We start from the raw sequence: 22,322 nt of genomic DNA on the forward strand, positions 1-22,322 counted from the left end.
AAGACTTTCATTCGCGTAATCAGTTTGATTTTACGTAAATTTTTGATTTTACGTTTTTGGACTTTAATTTAACCATTAAAATTTTGTTTAAAAGCGATATAGGCACGTGAATTAGAATGGTCACGATATGTTAAAAGCCCAGAATGATTTGAGCCCATATTTAGAGTTGGAAGTCATGAGGGACGAATATCCGGCGTGAAATAAGTTGAGCCGTATTGTTTGTAATGATGAAATAGATGAATCTCAAGGCCTAAGATGATATAAATGCATATGCCGGTGTTATTAGTGGTAGAATCTACGCACCGAGGATTATTTTATGAATTAAATGTTTGAAGAGTTCCGATGAAAGGAAATGGACTTCAAATTTGAAGGAATAGTTTAGCAATCGCCGGCATTGGAGGTATTTGCCCAGCCGCGATGTGCCATAGGTTGTGAGATGTGTCTTGGGAGGACAGGTGTCCCCATATAAAATTAACGGCAGTACGAAGTTGAAGGTACGGTCCCGAATACCGTGTTGTCCCGACCGATATAAAGCAGATCTTAGTGGTTCATAACGGGATTTAACATATGTGACTAAATTCTAAAGAGTGGATATTAAAATATCATCTTTCCATTTTTAATAATAATAACAATAATCATACTCCAAGTGAATCTTGTCTTAAATCAAGTGCTTAGTGCCAAGATAAATCGGAATTGTAAAAGGGGTTATGCGTTAAACATATTAAGAGTGGACTACCGTGTAACAGGCGAAATTAAGTTTTTTTAATAATAATAATAATAAAATTAATAAAAACTAAGCTATTTTTTTGAAGAATTAATTTTTTTAAATATATTTTGGACATAATAATGATGTTGGGAGATGAAATGAAAGATTTGAGATTTTTAACTAATAATAATAATAAATAAAATATTTGAAGAAGGAGAAGAAGAATAACCAATGAACGTACTTTTTTTTTGTTACCGTGTTTTGGTGGTAGTTATGCATGAAAGAAGGTGCTGGGTGGTGAATAGGTCTCAAGCTACTAAAGTGAAATTAATTTTAAAATTTAACAAGGTTATATTTTCTTTTCAAAATTAGGTAACAACAAATAGAACAGGTACTTAGTAGCCGAAACACGATTGAAAAATACATTTACATAGGTACCCCATTTGGGGCTTCAAAAGTCAGAAACATAATTCTTGAGCAATGAGCCCAACCTTACAATGAACACCATACAACAAAGGGGCCGAAAACCCCCCAACATGCCAGAAACATTTGCTTCCAATTACACCCAAAAGCCTCCTTGAGGCAGAGACACAATTTTCAAGAAAGGGCAACTTCCCCCTAAAATACAAGCCTATCATAGGCCACTCCGAACTCCACCTTTAAGCTGTCCTCAAAGGACATATACACAGGGGTAAAATACCCAACCTACTGAGGTCTGTTAAATGACAAGAAGGTTAATACATGACCTCTAAAATACAATTTGAGAGGAGGCGAACTTGAACTCCTAATACACTTTGCTTAAGACCTACTTAGCACTAGGCCGTTAATACAAGGGCTAATCCCATACTACAGAGGTGACTTAATAACAATTTACATTACATTACGGAAGAATTGGTTGAGAAAAATACGTTCACCTCAAGATGATGTGAGTGGGAGCTCGAGAGGGTTAAGCACTCTCTATCCCGATATGTCGTTTGAAAGATAGAATAGATACCAGTAGTTTTTACATTTTAAAGGAAAGTTACATGGTGGAAGGCCTAGAACCCGCCCCGAGAGTTAAACTGCTAATCTAGCAACGAAAGAAGTTATTAATTGGCCATTACCTTGTGTTGAACGGCAGGAGAAGAAAGAGGCGCTTCCCGCCCCCTGCTGTGTACCTTACGCACTGAAAGATGGAACAGAAGTGGCCCGGAGACCCTAAAATCAGCAGTTTATATACCCTCGCGGAAGGTTCTAGTCGTTAGGGGAAAGAAAACACCCTCCCACAATTTCTTTATTGGGTAGGACCCCGCAACAGATTCAAGTTGGGGGAAGATACACCAGATTGGTCAGAAATTAATAGAAGAAATTCGGGATTGGATACATTCATAACAAGGGGAAGAAAGGGGTAAATATTGCCAACTTAAATAATGACAGAAAGAAATTTAACAAAGAACAAACTCTTGAAATTAAATTTTCTCCAACAAAATAGTTCTTTGACTCCGCACTAGGTTGCACTATTGTAGATCTTCAGTAGTGTCCTCTAGAAGAGAAAGTTCACACTTCTTACTTCAAGCGAAACAAAAACACATAAAAAATGACACAGTTCTAAAACTCCAAAATTTACAGGTAGTGACATCTTCTGAGAAGGTAGAAAATTAATACCGTCAATAAAGTTCAGACTTCCTCCAGCAGAGGAGTTTTAACTGGCGCGCATTTAAATTAGCGGCGTGGAGGTGTACCGCCCGGTACAGACCTCCCCCCCCCAAAAGTTCCTCCAAGGGGTAACACAGAAGAACATAAACTTTTGTTTGAAAATAAGGTCCAAGTGTTGATGTTGATATTAAGATAAATTGCAGAAGTATTTGAGAAATTTCTTAATTGGGTTTGATTCAGTTCCAAAATTTTGTTGTAATTGGTAACGTAAGGTATTTATGTTTGTAGAAGGCGAATTTCTGAAGATAATCTTTTAAAAGGTGATGAAAAATTTTGCAATGTCCACCAAATTTTGTTCTTGAATTCCCAAGTGTAGTCATCTCTTATAGTGACTGTCCATGTAGTTGATGTAGGCTAAGTTGGATGGCCAGACCGGCCGTTACAGTTTGCGTCCAAAGGAAACCGCTCGGACCCCTCAAGTACCCTGAGATACCGCTCGCCCGCACTATGAGGGGAGCAGAGGTGTTGAAGTACGCCGCGCCCGCGGTGAACAGATACAGGCTGCGGGCATGTAGCAGGTCGTGCGCCGCACATCCGCCTAGGCCGGGAGGAGAGCTCCGGCTCGCCGTGCACATGTCGTCCTCGCTGGGGCCGAGGGGGCCCGTCCTCGAACCCAGCCGCGGCACAGCGCCGCGCGGCTGCGGGGGCACTGAAACATTAAAGCTAGGCGGCAGAATTGTGTTGGACTATCATCTTCTTTGAGGGTACAGGTTAGTGGAGAGGTTGAGGGGCCAGCGGCGTGCAAATATCCATGGCATAAGTTAAGCCACTGTGTAAGGTGGAGCAGGAGACGGGAGCGTGGTAATGGCCGTGGCAAGGACAGGATGGCAGTTTAACGGATCGGGGCAGGTTTTACAAAAGGCTTACATCTAAAACCAAAATATTACAGAAGGGGCAGAATGCCTTAAAAGCGAAACTCAAAAAAAAAATATAACCTTCATATCCTTTCAAAATAATATGAAGCAAGTTAACACAGAAATTACACCGGTTTCACCTTGGACAGGTGAACCCTAAATATCCTCTCGGTGGCTGGATTGCTTAATAACAACGTAACCGGGGTAAGGAAATCGAGAATGACACACGGCCCATGGAATCTGGGGGCAAGCTTGCCCGCGGGAACAAAATTTTTGACCATTACTTGGTCACCTACCTTTAAAGGGGTGGGTCTCCGTCCACGATCATACCTTTCCCTAACCTTTTCATGAGATACTTTAAGATTAGCTTTAGCCTTCTTCCAAAGATCTTTAATGTTGTCTGGATCTATTGTCTCGGGCAGAACGTCACTCAGAGACCAGAGGTTCGAGAGCGGCGTGTTGGGAACAAACTTGAACATCAAAGAAGCTGGAGTAAATTTGTGTGATTCATGAACCGCCGAATTCAAAGCAAAAGCTAACCAATGCAGGGACGTGTCCCACCTAGAATGATCTTCATGATGATAGGCAATAAGTGCGGACCTGAGATTACGGTTAACCCGTTCAGCCAGGGATGGTTGAGGGTAATAAGCAGAAGTAGTTACATGAGAGATGGACAAGTCAAAACAGAATTTACGAAAAAGATTTGATGTGAACGCCTTAGCATTATCAGATACAATGTATTGGCACGGACCAAACGAAGCAGAAATAGAATTTAGGCAAGTAATGGTTGACTGAGCGGTAGCCAGCTTAGTCGGAAATAACCACGAAAATCTTGTAAAACCATCTACGCATACAAAGATGAACTTGTTGGCATTCCCCTTAGACTGGGGGAAGGGTCCTACATAATCAATATACAGGCGTTCCATGGGGCGCGACGCTTGATGAGAAGACAAAAAGCCTACCTTAGTGGACATGGTGGGTTTACTGAGCAAACAAGATTTACAAGCTTTTACAAGTTCACGAATTTCGCCGTCCATACCTTTCCAGATGAACATTTCACGAATCTTTTCACGGGTTTTAAAGATTCCAAGATGCCCTCCTAATGGGGTCTCATGATAATACTTGAAGATCATAGGTACGAGAACCGCTGGAACAACAACTTTCATCATCTTATCATGCCTCGAAGGGCAACATAGAACACCATTCCTCAGAACATAAGGGACAGCATGTTCCACAGAAGAAAGGGTTTCCATTATCGGAGCCAGCGTCGGATCTTCACGTTGGTATTTCTCGATATCCCTAAAGAGCATGGGAGCATCGGTTAGGATGGCATTAACCTCGGATAGTATGCACTCGGAAGGTGATGAACTGTCGACCGGTTCATGGGTCTCGACGTCGTTAGAAAACATACGGCTGAGTCCATCAGCAACAACATTTTCGGTACCTCTGATATGTCTAACATCAAACTGGAAGGCAGAAATACGGATGGCCCAACGGGCTATACGACCAGTACGACGCGGCCTACCTAAGACCCAGCTTAAGGCTTGATTATCTGTCTCCAGGTCGAATTTGACATGTTCCAGATAGAGACGGAACTTTTCTAAGGCAAATAAGACTGCCAACCCTTCGAGCTCATAGATGGAATACTTGGCTTCTTGAGCCGATAGAGTCCTAGATGCATAGGCGATGGGTCGCCTCCCTAGTTCAGTCTCCTGAAGAAGGACTGCAGCTACAGCTGACGATGACGCGTCCGTTTGGACGATGAATTTCTTTGAGAAATCAGGCATAGCAAGGACAGGGGCATTACAGAGAGCTAATTTCAGATCTTCAAAAGCAGCTTGTTGAGAAGGTCCCCACTCGAATTTGATGCCTTTCCTACGAAGAAGGTTCAATGGCGCCGCTCTATTAGCAAAGTTAGGAATGAACTTTCTGAAGAAATTCACCATACCAATGAACCTGGCGATACCTTTAATGTCCTTGGGAGGTTTAAAATCACGGATGGCCTGTGTTCTAGAATGATCGACTGCTACGCCATCAGGTGACACAATATGCCCTAGGAATGACATAGAGGGCTTAGCAAAGGCGACCTTGGACAACTTGACGGTTAACCCAGCCTTACGAAGGCGATTCAGAACTTCTCGCAGATGACCTAGATGTTCTTCAAAGGTCTCCGAAAACACGACGACATCATCCAAGTAGTGATATAAGTATTCAAATTTGATGTCGGAGAAGACCCTATCTAGTAGCCTAGTGAGTACAGCTGCTCCCGTGGGGAGCCCGAAAGGCACGCGGTTGTATTCGTATAAATTCCAGTCCGTGGCAAACGCTGTGAGATGTTTAGACTCTTCAGCAAGGGGAATCTGATTATAGGCCTGATTCAAGTCCAAGATAGTAAAGAACTTGGCCTTACGAAACCATGAAAAGCAAGAATGAAGGTCGGGAAGGGGCACAGATTGTAACACCACCTTCCGATTGAGAGCCCTGTAATCAATTACAGGCCTGAAGCCTCCTTGGGGTTTCGGGACTAAAAAAATAGGCGAAGAATACGCTGACTTAGAGGGCCTAATAATACCATCCTTCAACATCTGATCGATGATTTCTTTCAGAGCCTTCATTTTAGGTGGAGATAGCCTATATGGTGGAAAACGGACAGGAATCGAATCCGTGACCTCAATTTTGTATTCAATAAGGTCAGTAACACCAAGAGTATCAGAGAACACCTCTGGAAACGACTGACACAATTTACGAATACTATCAGCCTGCTCGTCAGGTAGATGTCTAAGGTCTAACAACATCTCATCCTGGGTAGGCGAAATAGAAGAACATGATGCAGAATTACACTTTAACAAGGGAACTTTACAATTGGACGCAAATTTGAATGTGCACGACTTACTCTGAAGATCGAGCACAAGACCAGTGTGACAAATGAAGTCCGCTCCCAGTATGATGGGGCAAGACAAGTGCTTAGCCACAAACAGTTTGATTTTCCATGTAAACTTAAAAATACGAATTTTGACCAGTAAGGAACCTAGAATTTCTAATGGAGATGTATTAGCCGAAACATATTTAACAGGAGAAGGGTCATAGACAGGTAGTTTACAAACAGATTTCAATTTCGAGTACCATTCAGCCGAAATAATGGAACAAACACTGCCTGAATCTAATAGAGCTGTTATAGGTTCGTTATTTACCTCAATCTTAAGAAAAGGAACAGGTGCGGGGGTATCCGCCGCAATCCTAAGACACTCTTTGGGGCATTCAAAATATGTATTCGAAGACTTATCGTTCCTTGAATTCTCGACCTTTTTGCCAGGGGCTGAGCCTTGGGAAGCAGAATTAGTTGACTCAGCCGAAGCCACTAGTCACTTTTGATTGTTGTTGGAAGTTACACCAGAAGTTGAGCAGGAGGGGGTGCTATTCGAATTGGGACAATTCTTTGCGATATGTGAGAAAGCCCCACATTTAAAACAGCCTTGTGATGAAACCGCTCCATTATTTGCCCTACTAGACTTGATCAGAGGACACTTATTGCGCAGATGGTCAGGCGACCCGCAAGCATAACATTTACGAGGGGTGACTGATCGGCGAGGAGGAGGCCGAGTATTACTAAAGGAAGGCGGGTGTTCTTTCGCGACACGCAAAGAATCGGCGTATCTAACCCCTTCCGCTGAGACGGCCAATGCTTCAAGTTCCGAGAAAGTTTGCGGGCATGCCGCGAAACACAAATATGACCTGTAGGGTGGTGAGATCCCTTCAACAATAGCTTGCACGATCTGATCCTCAGGGAAGTGGAGAGCAAACACCCTAGTATAAAACTTAATATCTTGGATGAAGTCTGCCAGGTTTTCATCCAAGCGCTGTACCCGATAATAGTACTTCTGAATAAGGGAGGACCTGGCCCTAGCCGGGATGAAGTTAGCTAGCAAATGGGCATGGAAATCCTCAATAGATGATTGCTCGGCAATGGCTCTTACGATTTTGTCTGAGAGAATACCTATAGCATACGGATAGATAATTTGCAAAATCTGACAATGGGAAAGAGAAAACACAAGGGCGTGATCCTGAAATTCAACTAAAAATCTTAAAAATGAAATAACTTCACTGGTGGTGTTGACAGAAAACTTAGAGATACCTCTTAGCAACATTGCCAATGGATGAGGCAAGCTGCTAAACCCGGGTGACATAGTAGGTAAGGGTTTCAATGGCAAGGAAGTTAATTCAGAACGGATGTTACTCAACGATGCACGGTGTTCAGACTCGTTGTCCAATGGGGCAGAGATAGTTTGAGCAGTGAGGGTTTTCCTATTTACTTCTCCCTTAGGAGGCTCTTCCTCGTTACCTACATTCACTATGGTGGGTTGATCAGATTTGGGAGGAATTTCCCCAGTTAACAATAGAGTGACTTTACTAGACAATTCAGAAATAGTTTCAAGGAGCGTATTAGCTTCCTTCCTCTGAACGTCATTCACCTTTAGAGACAACAGATCATTAACTCTATTTGAAAAGTGATATAGTCTGCCTTGCACACGCTTAATTTGATTAGGAGACGGATCATTTTCATCAAAAAAACTAACTACAGATGCTAGCCCAGTAATATTCTCGACGATCGTGGAAAGAGAGTCATCAATTTCTTTCTCTCCCAAATTGGGGATGGAAATGGGCAAATCAAGGGACTCTCTAAGCTTGTTAGTGTCTATTGCAACCGTGCCTTCAGATTGCACGTTTCTGATAGTTAACTCGTATATCAACTCCTCTTTGCGCAAATAGTTAAGGAGGAGAACATCGCGAGGGCCGGGCATGATGACAGAACAAATTTGAAAAACTCACAAATGCCAGCAACTGAGAAAATTGTTAGAGTTTGGATTAAAGCAATGTTTAACCGTCAAAAGGGGCAAAATTAAGACCCATTCAACCACGCTCTGCTACCACTTGTTACCGTGTTTTGGTGGTAGTTATGCATGAAAGAAGGTGCTGGGTGGTGAATAGGTCTCAAGCTACTAAAGTGAAATTAATTTTAAAATTTAACAAGGTTATATTTTCTTTTCAAAATTAGGTAACAACAAATTGAACAGGTACTTAGTAGCCGAAACACGATTGAAAAATACATTTACATAGGTACCGCATTTGGGGCTTCAAAAGTCAGAAACATAATTCTTGAGCAATGAGCCCAACCTTACAATGAACACCATACAACAAAGGGGCCGAAAACCCCCCAACATGCCAGAAACATTTGCTTCCAATTACACCCAAAAGCCTCCTTGAGGCAGAGACACAATTTTCAAGAAAGGGCAACTTCCCCCTAAAATACAAGCCTATCATAGGCCACTCCGAACTCCACCTTTAAGCTGTCCTCAAAGGACATATACACAGGGGTAAAATACCCAACCTACTGAGGTCTGTTAAATGACAAGAAGGTTAATACATGACCTCTAAAATACAATTTGAGAGGAGGCGAACTTGAACTCCTAATACACTTTGCTTAAGACCTACTTAGCACTAGGCCGTTAATACAAGGGCTAATCCCATACTACAGAGGTGACTTAATAACAATTTACATTACATTACGGAAGAATTGGTTGAGAAAAATACGTTCACCTCAAGATGATGTGAGTGGGAGCTCGAGAGGGTTAAGCACTCTCTATCCCGATATGTCGTTTGAAAGATAGAATAGATACCAGTAGTTTTTACATTTTAAAGGAAAGTTACATGGTGGAAGGCCTAGAACCCGCCCCGAGAGTTAAACTGCTAATCTAGCAACGAAAGAAGTTATTAATTGGCCATTACCTTGTGTTGAACGGCAGGAGAAGAAAGAGGCGCTTCCCGCCCCCTGCTGTGTACCTTACGCACTGAAAGATGGAACAGAAGTGGCCCGGAGACCCTAAAATCAGCAGTTTATATACCCTCGCGGAAGGTTCTAGTCGTTAGGGGAAAGAAAACACCCTCCCACAATTTCTTTATTGGGTAGGACCCCGCAACAGATTCAAGTTGGGGGAAGATACACCAGATTGGTCAGAAATTAATAGAAGAAATTCGGGATTGGATACATTCATAACAAGGGGAAGAAAGGGGTAAATATTGCCAACTTAAATAATGACAGAAAGAAATTTAACAAAGAACAAACTCTTGAAATTAAATTTTCTCCAACAAAATAGTTCTTTGACTCCGCACTAGGTTGCACTATTGTAGATCTTCAGTAGTGTCCTCTAGAAGAGAAAGTTCACACTTCTTACTTCAAGCGAAACAAAAACACATAAAAAATGACACAGTTCTAAAACTCCAAAATTTACAGGTAGTGACATCTTCTGAGAAGGTAGAAAATTAATACCGTCAATAAAGTTCAGACTTCCTCCAGCAGAGGAGTTTTAACTGGCGCGCATTTAAATTAGCGGCGTGGAGGTGTACCGCCCGGTACATTTTTTATTTTATTTTTTTGATGAAAATAATAAGAGCGAGAAGTTGAAGTATTATAGAAAGGATGATTACGGGTTACGATAATCACGATTTCCACTATTAATAATAATAATAATAATAATAATAATAATAATAGTAATAATAATAATAATAATAATAATAATAATGAAAAGTTGAAGGAGCAGAAGATAAAGAACTTGCAATAGTAATTTGAGAATAATAATTATGATGAAAGGAAATTAAGATATTTAATGGGCGATGATTCATTGTTACGAATATCATAATAATAATAATAATAATAATAATAATAATAATAATAATAATAATAAAAATATTTATGAGGAAGCTGATCATTATATTGTGCGGATAAATTAGGAGTAAGAACGACCCTCGTTTGAAACGTCGGCAAGGGTTGGCATATAATCATCCCGGATGACAAATGATAATAATCAAATACAGGATTATAATTGAAATTAATGATAATAAATTAATTGATGGTAGTCAGAGTATATGCTAATGATCAGATAAAGAATGGTAATGATATTATCTAATAATAATAATAATAGGAGGATATGCTAGGGACAGTCATCCTGTGTCGAACTGCTCTGAACCAGATGTTGGGTTTTCACGGGGAGATAGCGGTAGATACGTAAATAACCCACGGACGGCACATGTTTGCAGGGTCAGAGCATAGTAATGAACCTTTCCGTACGTCTTGTCGTATTGACAAGTGTAAATATTAAAGTAGCTTTTGAGTTAATGAACTCTACCTGGTGTGTTTGTGAATCTGGAAATAATAGGCTAGAGTTTGTCCGTATTATAAATTCCCGTTTTTTCGAGGCGATAACATTTTCTACGGTGGGTGTCCGGCTCACCAGAATGTACATACCGGAAGTGTCTCATGTCCAAACGGAACGAGGAGACGACAGTAAAAAGTTACTGTCGTGCCTTCGTCGCCGAAAGAATATCTCCAGCGGTGAAACGTCCAATCATACGGATGTGAATTCGATCCCCAGTAACCAATTGGGACGAATTCACCAGATGTTTTACACTACCAGAGTAGTGAGGTAAAATCCAAGTATTATGTCATTTATTTTTCAGGATTAAAGTGTCCCAATGTAAATTTGTCATCATGTGTAGTATGCAAAATAAGTGAATAAATTGCTCCTCATTGCAATTTCAATAGGAAACAGCTTCCATATCTTTTCATTGTAGTTAGTCCAGTATGCCCATGGAATTTAAGTTGTCACTTCCCAGTCCAATTGTGGAGTCAGAATTTTGTATCCATGAATGAGTCGTCCCCCGTAACCTTAAATTTTCATGCCCCGTTCATCCCTGTGTTCATTTGATGCGCCGATATATATATATTTTTTTGATATAAATTTTTTTATTCGTTTTCGAACTGATCACCCCTGAGATAAATGCTAGTCTGGGACTCAGGAGGTGGGCGGGTGCAATACCACTTTTCATTTTTCGTGGCGGAGCTGGGAATCGAACCCGGGCCTCCGGGCGTGACAGATAAACACGCTAACCACTACACCACAGTGGCGGACCATTTGGTTTTTCATTTCAAAATTTATGCATTTTGGATTTAAAAATGTTTATTTATATTTGTCAAAACAATTTTTCTTTCTTTCTTTCTTAATGTGTTCACCCTCCAAGGTTGTTTTTTCCTCGGACTCAGCGAGGGATCGCAGCACAAACGCCTCAATGGCTGTGTCCAGAAATGTGAGACTCTGGTTTGGGGAATAAAACTGGGGAGGAGGACCAGTACCCCGCCTAGGCAGCCTCACCTGCTATAAAGTACAGGGGTGTTGTGGGGGTTGGGAAGATTGGAAGGTATAGACAAGGAAGAGGGAAGGAAGCGGCTGTGGCCTTAAGTTCGGTAACATCCCGGCATTTGCCTAAGAGAAGTGGGAAACCACGGAAAACAACCTCCATGATGGCTGAGATGGGAATCGAACCCACCCCTACTCAGTTGACCGCCCGAGGCTGTGTGGACCCCGTTCCAGCCCCCGTACCACTTATCAAATTTCGTGGTGGAGCTGGGAATCGAACCCGGTCTCCGGGGGTTGCAGCTAATCACCAAACCACTACACCACAGAGGTGGACCATAATAATATTAATTATTATTGTTAATGTGCTAACAAAATGAAAACAATTTCGGGCGGGATTTTCCTCCTTAACTTCACTTACTTATTTTAGCTGATAGTTAAAAATAAAATGAAATGGTGTCAGATATTAATCCTAAGCTTTCCACTATTTCTTGACAAGATGTGACTATCAAATTTAATTAATTTGTCCGTCTCTGTGGTGTAGAGCTTTGTGTGATTGGCTGCCAGCCCGGAGGCTCTGCCACGAAATTTGAAAAGTGGTACGAGGGATGGAACGCGGTCTACTCAGCCTCGGGAGGTCAACTGAAAACGGGATTTTCGATTCCCACTTCAACCACCCTGGAAATGGTTTCCTTGGTCTCCCACTTCTCCTCCAAGGCCGCTTCCTTCCCTCTTCCTTGTCTATCCATTCCAATCTTCCCATGGCCCCGTAAGGCCGTGTTCAAAAACAGATGATGCCTCCTGAGCGAGGTACTGGTCATCAAGCCCAGTTGTATCCCGCAATCCAGTGTCTGAAGCTCCAGGGCACTGTCCCCTAAGTGGTAGATGTGGGATCCCTCGCTGAGTCCGAGGGAAAAACCGACCCTGGAAGCTAAACCGATAAGGAAGAAGAAGAAGATAATGTAATAAAAAATGCAACCTGTGAGGATCGAACTCACTACCCCTTGTTTACATGACCAGTGCTCTACCATTGAGCTAAATAGGGTCTTGGTTTGATCATAATACGAATGAGCTTGGAACACAAACTCAATATCGTCGTGTGAAAATTTAAGAAAGATCATTGCTTCCTGTGAGGATCGAACTCACGACCCCTGGTGTACAGGACCAGTGCTCTACCACTGAGCTAAAGTGGCTCTGGCTACCGCCGTATACGAATGAGCTTGAAACACAAACTCATTTTTGTCATGTGATAATGAAATAGAGACAGTTGCCTCCTGCGAGGATCGAACACACGACCCCTGGTTTACAAGACCAGTGCTCTACCACTGAACTAAAGAGGCTCTGGCTGTCTTCGTAATACGAATGAGCTTGGAGAACAAAACTTACTATCGTCGTGTGATAATAAAAACAGGAAGTTTGCCTCCTGTGCGGATCGAACTCACGACCCCTGGTTTACAAGACCAGTGCTCTACCACTGTTCTAAAGAGGTACTGGCGGTCGTCGTAACACGAATGAGCTTGAAACACAAACTCATTTTCGTCGTGTAATAATAAAAGAAATAAAGTTGCCTCCTGTGAGGATCGAACACACGACCCCTGGTTTACAAGACCAGTGCTCTACCACGGAGCTAAAGAGGCTCTGGCTGTCGTCGTAATACGAATGAGCTTGGAGAACAAAACTTACTATCGTCGTGTGATAATAAAAACAGGAAGCTTGCCTCCTGTGCGGATGGAACTCACGACCCCTGGTTTACAAGATCAGTGCTCTACCACTGTTCTAAACAGGCTCTGGCTGTCGCCGTAATACGAATGAGCTTGAAACACAAACTCATTTTCGTCGTGTAATAATAAAAGAAATAAAGTTGCCTCCTGTGAGGATCGAACTCACGACCCCCGGTTTACAAGACCAGTGCTCTACCACTGAGCTAAAGAGGCTCTGGCTGTCATCGTAATACGAATGAGCTTGCAGAACAAAACTTATTATCGTCGTGTGATAATAAAAACGGAAAGTTTGCCTCCTGTGCGGATCGAACTCACGACCCTTGGTTTACAAGACCAGTGCTCTACCACTGTTCAGAAGAGGCTCTGGCTGTCGTCGTAATACGAATGACCTTGGAGAACAAAACTTATTATCGTCGTGTGATAATAAAAACAGGAACTTTGCCTCCTGTGAGGATCGAAGTCACGACCCTTGGTTTACAAGACCAATGCTCTACCACTGAGCTAAAGAGGCTCTTGCTGTCGTCGTAATACGAATGAGCTTGGAGAACAAAACTTACTATCGTCGTGTGATAATAACAACAGGAAGATCGCCTCCTGTGTCGATCGAATTCACGACCCTTGGTTTACAAGGCCAGTGCTCTACCACTGTTCTAAAGAGGCTCCGGCTGTCGTCGTAACACGAATGAGCTTGAAACACAAACTCATTACCGTCATGTGATAATAAAGTAGAGACAGTTGCCTCCTGTGAGGATCGAACTAACGACCCCTGGTTTACAAGACCAGTGCTCTACCACTGAGCTAAAGAGGCTCTGGCTGTCGTCGTAATACGAATGAGCTTGGAGAACAAAACTTACTATCGTCGTGTGATAATAACAACTGGAAGTTTAACACCTGTGAGGATCGAACTCACGACCCTTGGTTTACAAGACCAGTGCTCTACAACTGTTCTAAAGAGGCTCTGGCTGCCGCCGTAACACGAATGAGCTTGAAACACAAGCTCATTTTCGTCATGTGATAATAAAATAGAGACAGTTGCCTCTTGTGAGGATCGAACTCACGACCCCCGGTTTACAAGACCAGTGCTCTACCACTGAGCCAAAGAGGCACTGGCTGTCGTCGTAATACGAATGACCTTGGAGAACAAAACTTACTATCGTCGTGTGATAATAAAAACAGGAAGTTTGCTTCCTGTGCGGCTCGAACTCACGACCCTTGGTTTACAAGACCAGTGCTCTACCACTGTTCTAAAGAGGCTCTGGCTGTCGTCGTAACACGAATGAGCTTGAAACACAAACTCATTTTCTTCGTGTGATAATAAATGAAATAAAGTTGCCTCCTGTGAGGATCGAACTCACGACCCCTGGTTTACAAGACCAGAGCTCTACCACTAAGCTAAAGAGGCTCTGGCTATCGTCGTAATACGAATGAGCTTGGAGAACAAAACTTACTATCGTCGTGTGATAATAAAAACAGGAAGTTTGCCTCCTGTGCGGATAGAACTCACGACCCTTGGTTTACAAGACCAGTGCTCTACAACTGCTCTAAAGAGGCTCTGGCTGTCGTCGTAACACGAATGAGCTTGGAGAACAAAACTTACTATCGTCGTGTGATAATAAAAACAGGAAGTTTGCCTCCTGTGAGGATCGAACTCACGACCCTTGGTGTACAAGACCAGTGCTCTACCACTGTTCTAAAGAGGCTCTGGCTGTCCTCGTAACACGAATAAGCTTGAAACACAAACTCATTTTCGTCATGTGATAATAAAATAGGGACAGTTGCCTCCTGTGAGGATCGAACTCACGACCCCTGGTTTACAAGACCAGTGCTCTACCACTGAGCTAATGCGGCTCTGGGTGCCGTCATAATACGAATGAGCTTGGAGAACAAAACTTACTATCGTCGTGTGATAATAAAAACAGGAAGTTTGCCTCCTGTGAGGATCGAACTCACGACCCTTGGTTTACAAAACCAGTGCTCTACCACTGTTCTAAAGAGGCTCTGGCTGTCGTCGTAACAGGAATGAGCTTGAACAACAAACTCATTTTCGTCATGTGATAATAAAATAGAGACAGTTGCCTAATGTGAGGATCGAACTCACGACCCCTGGTTTACAAGACCAGTGCTCTACCACTGAGCTAAGGAGTCTCTGGCTGTCGCCGTAATACGAATGAGCTTGGAGAACAAAACTTACTATCGTCGTGTGATAAAAACAGGAAGTTTGCCTCCTGTGCGGATCGAACTCACGACCCTTGGTTTACAAGACCAGTGCTCTACCACTGTTCTAAAGAGGCTGTAGCTGTCGTCGTAACACGAATGAGCTTGAAACACAAACTCATTTCCGTCGTGTGATAATAAAAGAAATAAAGTTGCCTCCTGTGCGGATCGAACTCACGACCCCTGGTTTACGAGGCCAGTGCTCTACCACTGAGCTAAAAAGGCTCTTGTTGTCGTCGTAATACGAATGAGCTTGGAGAACAAAACTTACTATCGTCGTGTGATAATAGTGATAATAAAAACAGGAAGTTTGCCTCCTGTGCGGATCGAACTCACGACCCTTGGTTTACAAGACCAGTGCTCTACCCCTGTTCTAAAGAGGCTCTGGCCGTCGTCGCAACACGAATGAGCTTGAAACACAAACTCATTTTCGTCATGTGATAATAAAATAGAGACAGTTGCCTCCTGTGAGGACCGAACTCACGACCCCTGGTTTACAAGACCAGTGCTCTACCACTGAGCTAAAGAGGCTCCGGCTGTCGTCGTAATACGAATGAGTTTGGAGAACAAAACTTACTATCGTCGTGTGATAATAAAAACAGGAAGTTTGCCTCCTGTGAGGATCGAACTCACGACCCTTGGTTTACAAGACCAATGCTCTACCACTGTTCTAAAGAGGCTCTGGCTGTCGCCGTAACACGAATGAGCTTGAAACACAAACTCATTTTCGTCATGTGATAATAAAATAGAGCCAATTGCCTCCTGTGCGGATCGAACTCACGACCCTTGGTTTACAAGACAAGTGCTCTACCACTGAGCTAAAGAGGCTCTGGCTGTCGTCGTAATACGAATGAGCTTGGAGAACAAAACTTACTATCGTCGTGTGATAATAACAACAGGAAGTTTGCCTCCTGTGAGGATCGAACACACGACCCTTGGTTTACAAGACCAGTGCTCTACCACTGAGCTAAAGAGGCTCTGGCTGTCGTCGTAATACGAATGAGCTTGGAGAACAAAACTTACTATCGTCGTGTGATAATAACAACAGGAAGTTTGCCTCTTGTGAGGATCGAACTCACGACCCCACGACCCTTGGTTTACAAGACCAATGCTCTACCACTGTTCTAAAGAGGCTCTGGCTGTCGTCGTAACACGAATGAGCTTGAAACAGAAACTCATTACCGTCATGTGATAATAAAGTAGAGACAGTTGCCTCCTGTGACGATCGAAGTCACGACCCCTGGTTTACAAGAACAGTGCTCTACCACTGAGCTAAAGAGGCTCTGGCTGTCGTCGTAATACGAATGAGCTTGGAGAACAAAACTTACTATCGTCGTGTTATAATAACAACAGGAAGTTTGCCTCCTGTGAGGATCGAACTCGCGACCCTTGGTTTACATGACCAGTGCTCTACAACTGTTCTAAAGAGGCTCTGGCTGCCGCCGTAACACGAATGAGCTTGAAGCACAAACTCATTTTCGTCATGTGATAATAAAATAGAGACAGTTGCCTCCTGTGACGATCGAAGTCACGACCCCTGGTTTACAAGAACAGTGCTCTACCACTGAGCTAAAGAGGCTCTGGCTGTCGTCGTAATACGAATGAGCTTGGAGAACAAAACTTACTATCGTCGTGTGATAATAACAACAGGAAGTTTGCCACCTGTGAGGATCGAACTCACGACCCTTGGTTTAGAAGACCAGTGCTCTACCACTGTTCTAGAGAGGCTCTGGCTGTCCTCGTAACACGAATGAGCTTGAAACACAAACTCATTTTCGCCATGTGATAATAAAATAGAGACAGTTGCCTCCTGTGAGGATCGAACTCACGACCCCTGGTTTGCAAGACCAGTGTTCTAAAGAGGCCGTAGCTGTCGTCGTAACACGAGTGAGCTTGAAACACAGACTCATTTCCGTCGTGTGATAATAAAAGAAATAAAGTTGCCTCCTGAGAGGATCGAACTCACGACCCCTGGTAAACGAGACCAGTGCTCTACAACTGAGCTAAAGAGGCTCTGGCTGTCGTCGTAACACGAATGAGCTTGAAACAGAAACTCATTACCGTCATGTGATAATAAAGTAGAGACAGTTGCCTCCTGTGACGATCGAAGTCACGACCCCTGGTTTACAAGAACAGTGCTCTACCACTGAGCTAAAGAGGCTCTGGCTGTCGCCGTAATACGAATGAGCTTGGAGAACAAAACTTACTATCGTCGTGTGATAAAAACAGGAAGTTTGCCTCCTGTGCGGATCGAACTCACGACCCTTGGTTTACAAGACCACTGTTCTAAAGAGGCCGTAGCTGTCGTCGTAACACGAGTGAGCTTGAAACACAGACTCATTTCCGTCGTGTGATAATAAAAGAAATAAAGTTGCCTCCTGAGAGGATCGAACTCACGACCCCTGGTAAACGAGACCAGTGCTCTACAACTGAGCTAAAGAGGCTCTTGCTGTCGTCGTAATACGAATGAGCTTGCAGAACAAAACTTACTATCGTCGTGTGATAATAAAAACAGGAAGTTTGCCTCCTGTGCGGATCGAACTCACGACCCTTGGTTTAGAAGACCAGTGCTCTACCCCTGTTCTAAAGAGGCTCTGGCTGTCGTCGTAACACGAATGAGCTTGAAACACAAACTCATTTTCGTCATGTGATAATAAAATAGGGCCAGTTGCCTCCTGTGAGGATCGAACTCACGACGCCTGGTTTACAAGACCAGTGCTCTACCACTGAGCTAAAGAGGCTCTGGCTGTCGTCGTAATACGAATGAGCTTGGAGAACAAAACTTACTATCGTCGTGTGATAATAACAACAGGAAGTTTGCCACCTGTGAGGATCGAACTCACGACCCTTGGTTTAGAAGACCAGTGCTCTACCACTGTTCTAGAGGGGCTCTGGCTGTCCTCGTAACACGAATGAGCTTGAAACACAAACTCATTTTCGCCATGTGATAATAAAATAGAGACAGTTGCCTCCTGTGAGGATCGAACTCACGACCCCTGGTTTGCAAGACCAGTGCTCTACCACTGAACTAAAGAGGCTCTGGCTGTCGGCGTAATACGAATGAGCTTGAAGAACAAAACTTACTATCGTCGTGTGATAATAAAAACAGGAAGTGTGCCTCCTGTGCGGATCGAACTCACGACCCTTGGTTTACAAGACCAGTGCTCTACCACTGTTCTAAAGAGGCTCCGGCTCTCGTCGTAACACGAATGAGCTTGAAACACAAACTCATTTTCGTCGTGTGATAATAAAAGAAATAAAGTTGCCTCCTGTGAGGATCGAACTCACGACCCCTGGTTTACAAGACCAGTGCTCTACCACTGAGCTAAAAAGGCTCTGGCTGTCGTCGTAATACGAATGAGCTTGGAGAACAAAACTTATTATCGTCGTGTAATAATAAAAACAGCAAGTTTGCCTCCTGTGCGGTTCGAACTCACGACCCTTGGTTTACAAGACCAGTGCTCTACCACTATTCTAAAGAGGCTCTGGCTGTCGTCGTAACAGGAATGAGCTTGAAACACAAACTCAATTTCATCATGTGATAATAAAAGGAATAAAGTCGCCTCCTGTGAGGATCGAACTCACGACCCCTGGTTTACAAGACCAGTGCCCTACCACTGAGCTAAAGAGGCTCTGGCTGTCGTCGTAATACGAATGAGCTTGGAGAACAAAACTTACTATCGTCGTGTGATAATAAAAACAGGAAGTTTGCCTCCTGTGAGGATCGAACTCACGACCCTTCGTTTACAAGACCAATGCTCTACCACTGTTCTACAGAGGCTCTGGCTGTCGTCGTAACACGAATGAGCTTGAAACACAAACTCATTTTCGTCATGTGATAATAAAATAGAGACAGTTGCCTCCTGTGAGGATCGAACACACGACCCCTGGTTTACAAGACCAGTGCTCTACCACTGAGCTAAAGAGGCTCTGGCTATCGTCGTAATAAAGTAATTTATAATTACAATTTTATAATTACAATTTTATTGATGAACATCACAGGCGTTTAGCCCCAATACATGTTCACAATAGAGTCTTACCTAAGCCACCCTACAACTAAATAAATAGCTGAATAAATAAACAAACAAATAATATAATAATAATATTAATAATAATAATATAATAAAATAATAATAATAATAAAGGAATAATAATAATAATAATAATATAATAAAATAATAATAATAAAGGAATAATAATATTAATAATCAACTGGCCAACGGTAGATTCCCTCTATGAACCGTTTGCCTTACTTGCAATATATCACATATGTGATCCCGGAGCAAGATTACACCTTCCACCAACTGTCCTTTCTTACTCAGCACATTCCCACACCGCCATTGTTTTTTTTCTGTTTAACCTACTCTGCTTTGGTGTGCTCAGGCCAACCATGCCTATGTTTACCTTCAGCATTTACATCAGCTTTATTGTTCCCTGACCTACTCCAAAATAAACTACCACAGCAACATTACGCGACTACATACCAAACCAGCCAAAATAACAACAATATTCCGTCATTACATTCCAATCCACCATACCACAACTTTCACAAAACCTCGGTAATATTGCTTCATTTCATTTCATTCCGTCATACCACTCCATAATAACATTGAAATTTCGACACCTCTCCCACAACATATTTCTTCGACCCTTCTGCACCAACAAACCAAAATTTACAAAATGATCATAAATCATCTCTCTCCAACTCTGAAAAATTCAATACTCATACCAGACACAATACCACCTCCTAACTCCTACGAATTCAGCCGTAAATAAACCATCTCAATACCACACCATACATCACCTCATAACCACATTTCCAACACCTCATTTCTATATATACCACTTCTACTTCTCCGACAATTACACTCACCTTCTGCTTTCCACTATCTCATATCACCACTTCCAACTTCTCTAATTTCAATCTATTTAACAGACATATCACATATCATAACTTATTCAATTTACCATACACTCATACTCCTCCTATTACCCATCATAATTACCTACCGAAAACTCCATCTTCCACCAGACCAAAATTTACAAATAGCCAAATTACATTACTACACTTCATACTTTTCCAACACCACATTTCAACATCCACAAATACCACCCACTCATATACAATCATCACATTCAATACAACTTACTCATGAGTACACCCCCACTTCTCCATACCTTTCCAACACCACATTTCCACATTTACCACCTCTACTTCCAACACCACATTTCAGCCCTAGCACACACTCGTCATCACAACATTTGCTCGCTATATTACAAACAAACCAAAAATTTACAAAATGATAATAAACTCGCCTCTCTCCAGCTCCAAAAATTCAAACACCAATACAATATACCACCTCCCAACTCCCACGCAATCATCCGTAAATAAACCATCTCAATACACATAATAGCAAACCATACATCACCTAATCATAAATACTAGGCTATCAGCCCTAACACACACTCGTCTGCCATCACTCCGCATTTATACCAGTCACCAATACAATACAAAATGATAATAAACTCACCTGTTTCCATCTCCAAAAATTAAATAGCCATCAACACCTAACATACTATCCCCTTCCCTTATACAGATACCTATTCCACCCCCCTATTCCCCTGCCCACCCTCTAACTCACTCTCCTTCATTTTACTCTCGCAGGCCTTTTTTGTCGCACAAAAATACCTGTTCAATTCACCCCCTTTTTCCCATTGTTTAATAATCCATCTCAGTATTGCGTTCTCATCCCCTCTCCCCAGTATTTCCCGATGCTCGGCACTCAATAATCCATGTCTTAACCCCCTCGTTACCTCACAGTCTCTTAGCAAGTGAAACTCATCATTCACATCTCCACAAAGTACACACCTTGTCTTATCCCTGCCCTGTAACCAGCCTTTATTCCTTGGCAGACCTAAAAGCCACCACATCATCCCATATCGTTTTGACCTATCGACGTATCTAATATTCAACCCTGCTATCTCCTCTATTTTCGTCAAAACAGTCAGCGAATTTCTTAGTCTGCTTTCCCCCAATAATTTCTGCCTATGGATATCTCTAATTCTCCTTTCCAGTATATTCATCCCTCTCACTTCTGTCTTTGACCAAACCTCCCCCCACAGGTGTCCTAATCCTATCCTCTCCAAATATCCCTTTATTTTTTCTAACCATCCACCCTTATACATGCTCTTAAATTGCTGTACATATGCTGCCTGTAAAACTCTCCCACCTTCCTGTCTTTTTAGATTCATCCAATATCTAACTATTCTTTTCACACCCTCTGATTCCAAATCCTCCCCACACATTAATTCCGCCCCTACATTTGCTGTACACCTCGGTAAGCCCATCACTAACTTGGCAAAACTACTCACAATCCTTCTTAGTTCCTCTCTTTTCTCATCCAGCCCCCAAACTTCTGCTCCGTATAATACCCTCCCCACGATTACCGACCTGAACACGAGTCTCAGTGTTTTGTAACTGATCCCCGGGTACTTGAGTAGCAAATTTCTGACTGAGGCTAAGGCTGCCAATCCTCTATATTTCATTCTTTTGATCTGGTCACTCCAAGTTCCTTTATCATTAAAAATAACTCCTAGATATTCCAGCTTCCTTACCTGTTCCAATCTTTCTCCCTGAATTACCCAATTCCCTTCTATCTTTCTTCTTTTGTTCACCTGTACTACCAATATTTTAGACTTATTTCCATTAATTTTCAATCCCCATTTCCTCGCAAATAGCATCACTGACTCTAAGGCCCTATTCATCGCCCCTGAAGTTAACGTCATCAATAACACATCATCCGCAAATATCAGTCCTGGCACTTCCAAACCATTAATTACTGGTACAGTCCAATTTTCTGCCCCAAACCCCTCTAAAATATCGTTGATAAATAAAATAAACAGTATGGGCGATAACTTGCATCCTTGTTTTAAACCCACCTTGGAC

The 22,322-nt window shown here is 42.5% G+C and overlaps 19 non-coding genes across 19 annotated transcripts; all 19 read right to left on the minus strand.

The window, feature by feature from the left end:
* Nucleotides 1-12,709: 12,709 nt before the first annotated feature.
* On the minus strand, nt 12,710-12,781 carry TRNAT-UGU (transfer RNA threonine (anticodon UGU)). The gene has a single exon. It is a non-coding gene; the product is annotated as a tRNA-Thr (tRNA).
* A 225-nt stretch (nt 12,782-13,006) lies between these two features.
* Nucleotides 13,007-13,078, minus strand: TRNAT-UGU (transfer RNA threonine (anticodon UGU)). Its single transcript has one exon. It is a non-coding gene; the product is annotated as a tRNA-Thr (tRNA).
* Nucleotides 13,079-13,303: 225 nt separating this feature from the next.
* Nucleotides 13,304-13,375, minus strand: TRNAT-UGU (transfer RNA threonine (anticodon UGU)). Its single transcript has one exon. It is a non-coding gene; the product is annotated as a tRNA-Thr (tRNA).
* A 226-nt stretch (nt 13,376-13,601) lies between these two features.
* Nucleotides 13,602-13,673, minus strand: TRNAT-UGU (transfer RNA threonine (anticodon UGU)). The gene has a single exon. It is a non-coding gene; the product is annotated as a tRNA-Thr (tRNA).
* A 225-nt stretch (nt 13,674-13,898) lies between these two features.
* On the minus strand, nt 13,899-13,970 carry TRNAT-UGU (transfer RNA threonine (anticodon UGU)). Its single transcript has one exon. It is a non-coding gene; the product is annotated as a tRNA-Thr (tRNA).
* A 225-nt stretch (nt 13,971-14,195) lies between these two features.
* On the minus strand, nt 14,196-14,267 carry TRNAT-UGU (transfer RNA threonine (anticodon UGU)). The gene has a single exon. It is a non-coding gene; the product is annotated as a tRNA-Thr (tRNA).
* Nucleotides 14,268-14,492: 225 nt separating this feature from the next.
* Nucleotides 14,493-14,564, minus strand: TRNAT-UGU (transfer RNA threonine (anticodon UGU)). Its single transcript has one exon. It is a non-coding gene; the product is annotated as a tRNA-Thr (tRNA).
* Nucleotides 14,565-14,938: 374 nt separating this feature from the next.
* On the minus strand, nt 14,939-15,010 carry TRNAT-UGU (transfer RNA threonine (anticodon UGU)). The gene has a single exon. It is a non-coding gene; the product is annotated as a tRNA-Thr (tRNA).
* Nucleotides 15,011-15,529: 519 nt separating this feature from the next.
* TRNAT-CGU (transfer RNA threonine (anticodon UGU)) lies at nt 15,530-15,601 on the minus strand. Its single transcript has one exon. It is a non-coding gene; the product is annotated as a tRNA-Thr (tRNA).
* A 234-nt stretch (nt 15,602-15,835) lies between these two features.
* TRNAT-UGU (transfer RNA threonine (anticodon UGU)) lies at nt 15,836-15,907 on the minus strand. Its single transcript has one exon. It is a non-coding gene; the product is annotated as a tRNA-Thr (tRNA).
* Nucleotides 15,908-15,984: 77 nt separating this feature from the next.
* Nucleotides 15,985-16,056, minus strand: TRNAT-UGU (transfer RNA threonine (anticodon UGU)). The gene has a single exon. It is a non-coding gene; the product is annotated as a tRNA-Thr (tRNA).
* Nucleotides 16,057-16,281: 225 nt separating this feature from the next.
* TRNAT-UGU (transfer RNA threonine (anticodon UGU)) lies at nt 16,282-16,353 on the minus strand. The gene has a single exon. It is a non-coding gene; the product is annotated as a tRNA-Thr (tRNA).
* A 964-nt stretch (nt 16,354-17,317) lies between these two features.
* On the minus strand, nt 17,318-17,389 carry TRNAT-CGU (transfer RNA threonine (anticodon CGU)). Its single transcript has one exon. It is a non-coding gene; the product is annotated as a tRNA-Thr (tRNA).
* Nucleotides 17,390-17,748: 359 nt separating this feature from the next.
* TRNAT-CGU (transfer RNA threonine (anticodon UGU)) lies at nt 17,749-17,820 on the minus strand. The gene has a single exon. It is a non-coding gene; the product is annotated as a tRNA-Thr (tRNA).
* Nucleotides 17,821-18,045: 225 nt separating this feature from the next.
* Nucleotides 18,046-18,117, minus strand: TRNAT-UGU (transfer RNA threonine (anticodon UGU)). Its single transcript has one exon. It is a non-coding gene; the product is annotated as a tRNA-Thr (tRNA).
* A 225-nt stretch (nt 18,118-18,342) lies between these two features.
* Nucleotides 18,343-18,414, minus strand: TRNAA-UGC (transfer RNA threonine (anticodon UGU)). Its single transcript has one exon. It is a non-coding gene; the product is annotated as a tRNA-Ala (tRNA).
* Nucleotides 18,415-18,639: 225 nt separating this feature from the next.
* On the minus strand, nt 18,640-18,711 carry TRNAT-UGU (transfer RNA threonine (anticodon UGU)). Its single transcript has one exon. It is a non-coding gene; the product is annotated as a tRNA-Thr (tRNA).
* A 225-nt stretch (nt 18,712-18,936) lies between these two features.
* TRNAT-UGU (transfer RNA threonine (anticodon UGU)) lies at nt 18,937-19,008 on the minus strand. Its single transcript has one exon. It is a non-coding gene; the product is annotated as a tRNA-Thr (tRNA).
* A 225-nt stretch (nt 19,009-19,233) lies between these two features.
* TRNAT-UGU (transfer RNA threonine (anticodon UGU)) lies at nt 19,234-19,305 on the minus strand. Its single transcript has one exon. It is a non-coding gene; the product is annotated as a tRNA-Thr (tRNA).
* Nucleotides 19,306-22,322: the final 3,017 nt, after the last annotated feature.

This window comes from Anabrus simplex, chromosome 3 (assembly GCF_040414725.1).
Source record: "Anabrus simplex isolate iqAnaSimp1 chromosome 3, ASM4041472v1, whole genome shotgun sequence".
Taxonomy (NCBI): domain Eukaryota; kingdom Metazoa; phylum Arthropoda; class Insecta; order Orthoptera; family Tettigoniidae; genus Anabrus; species Anabrus simplex.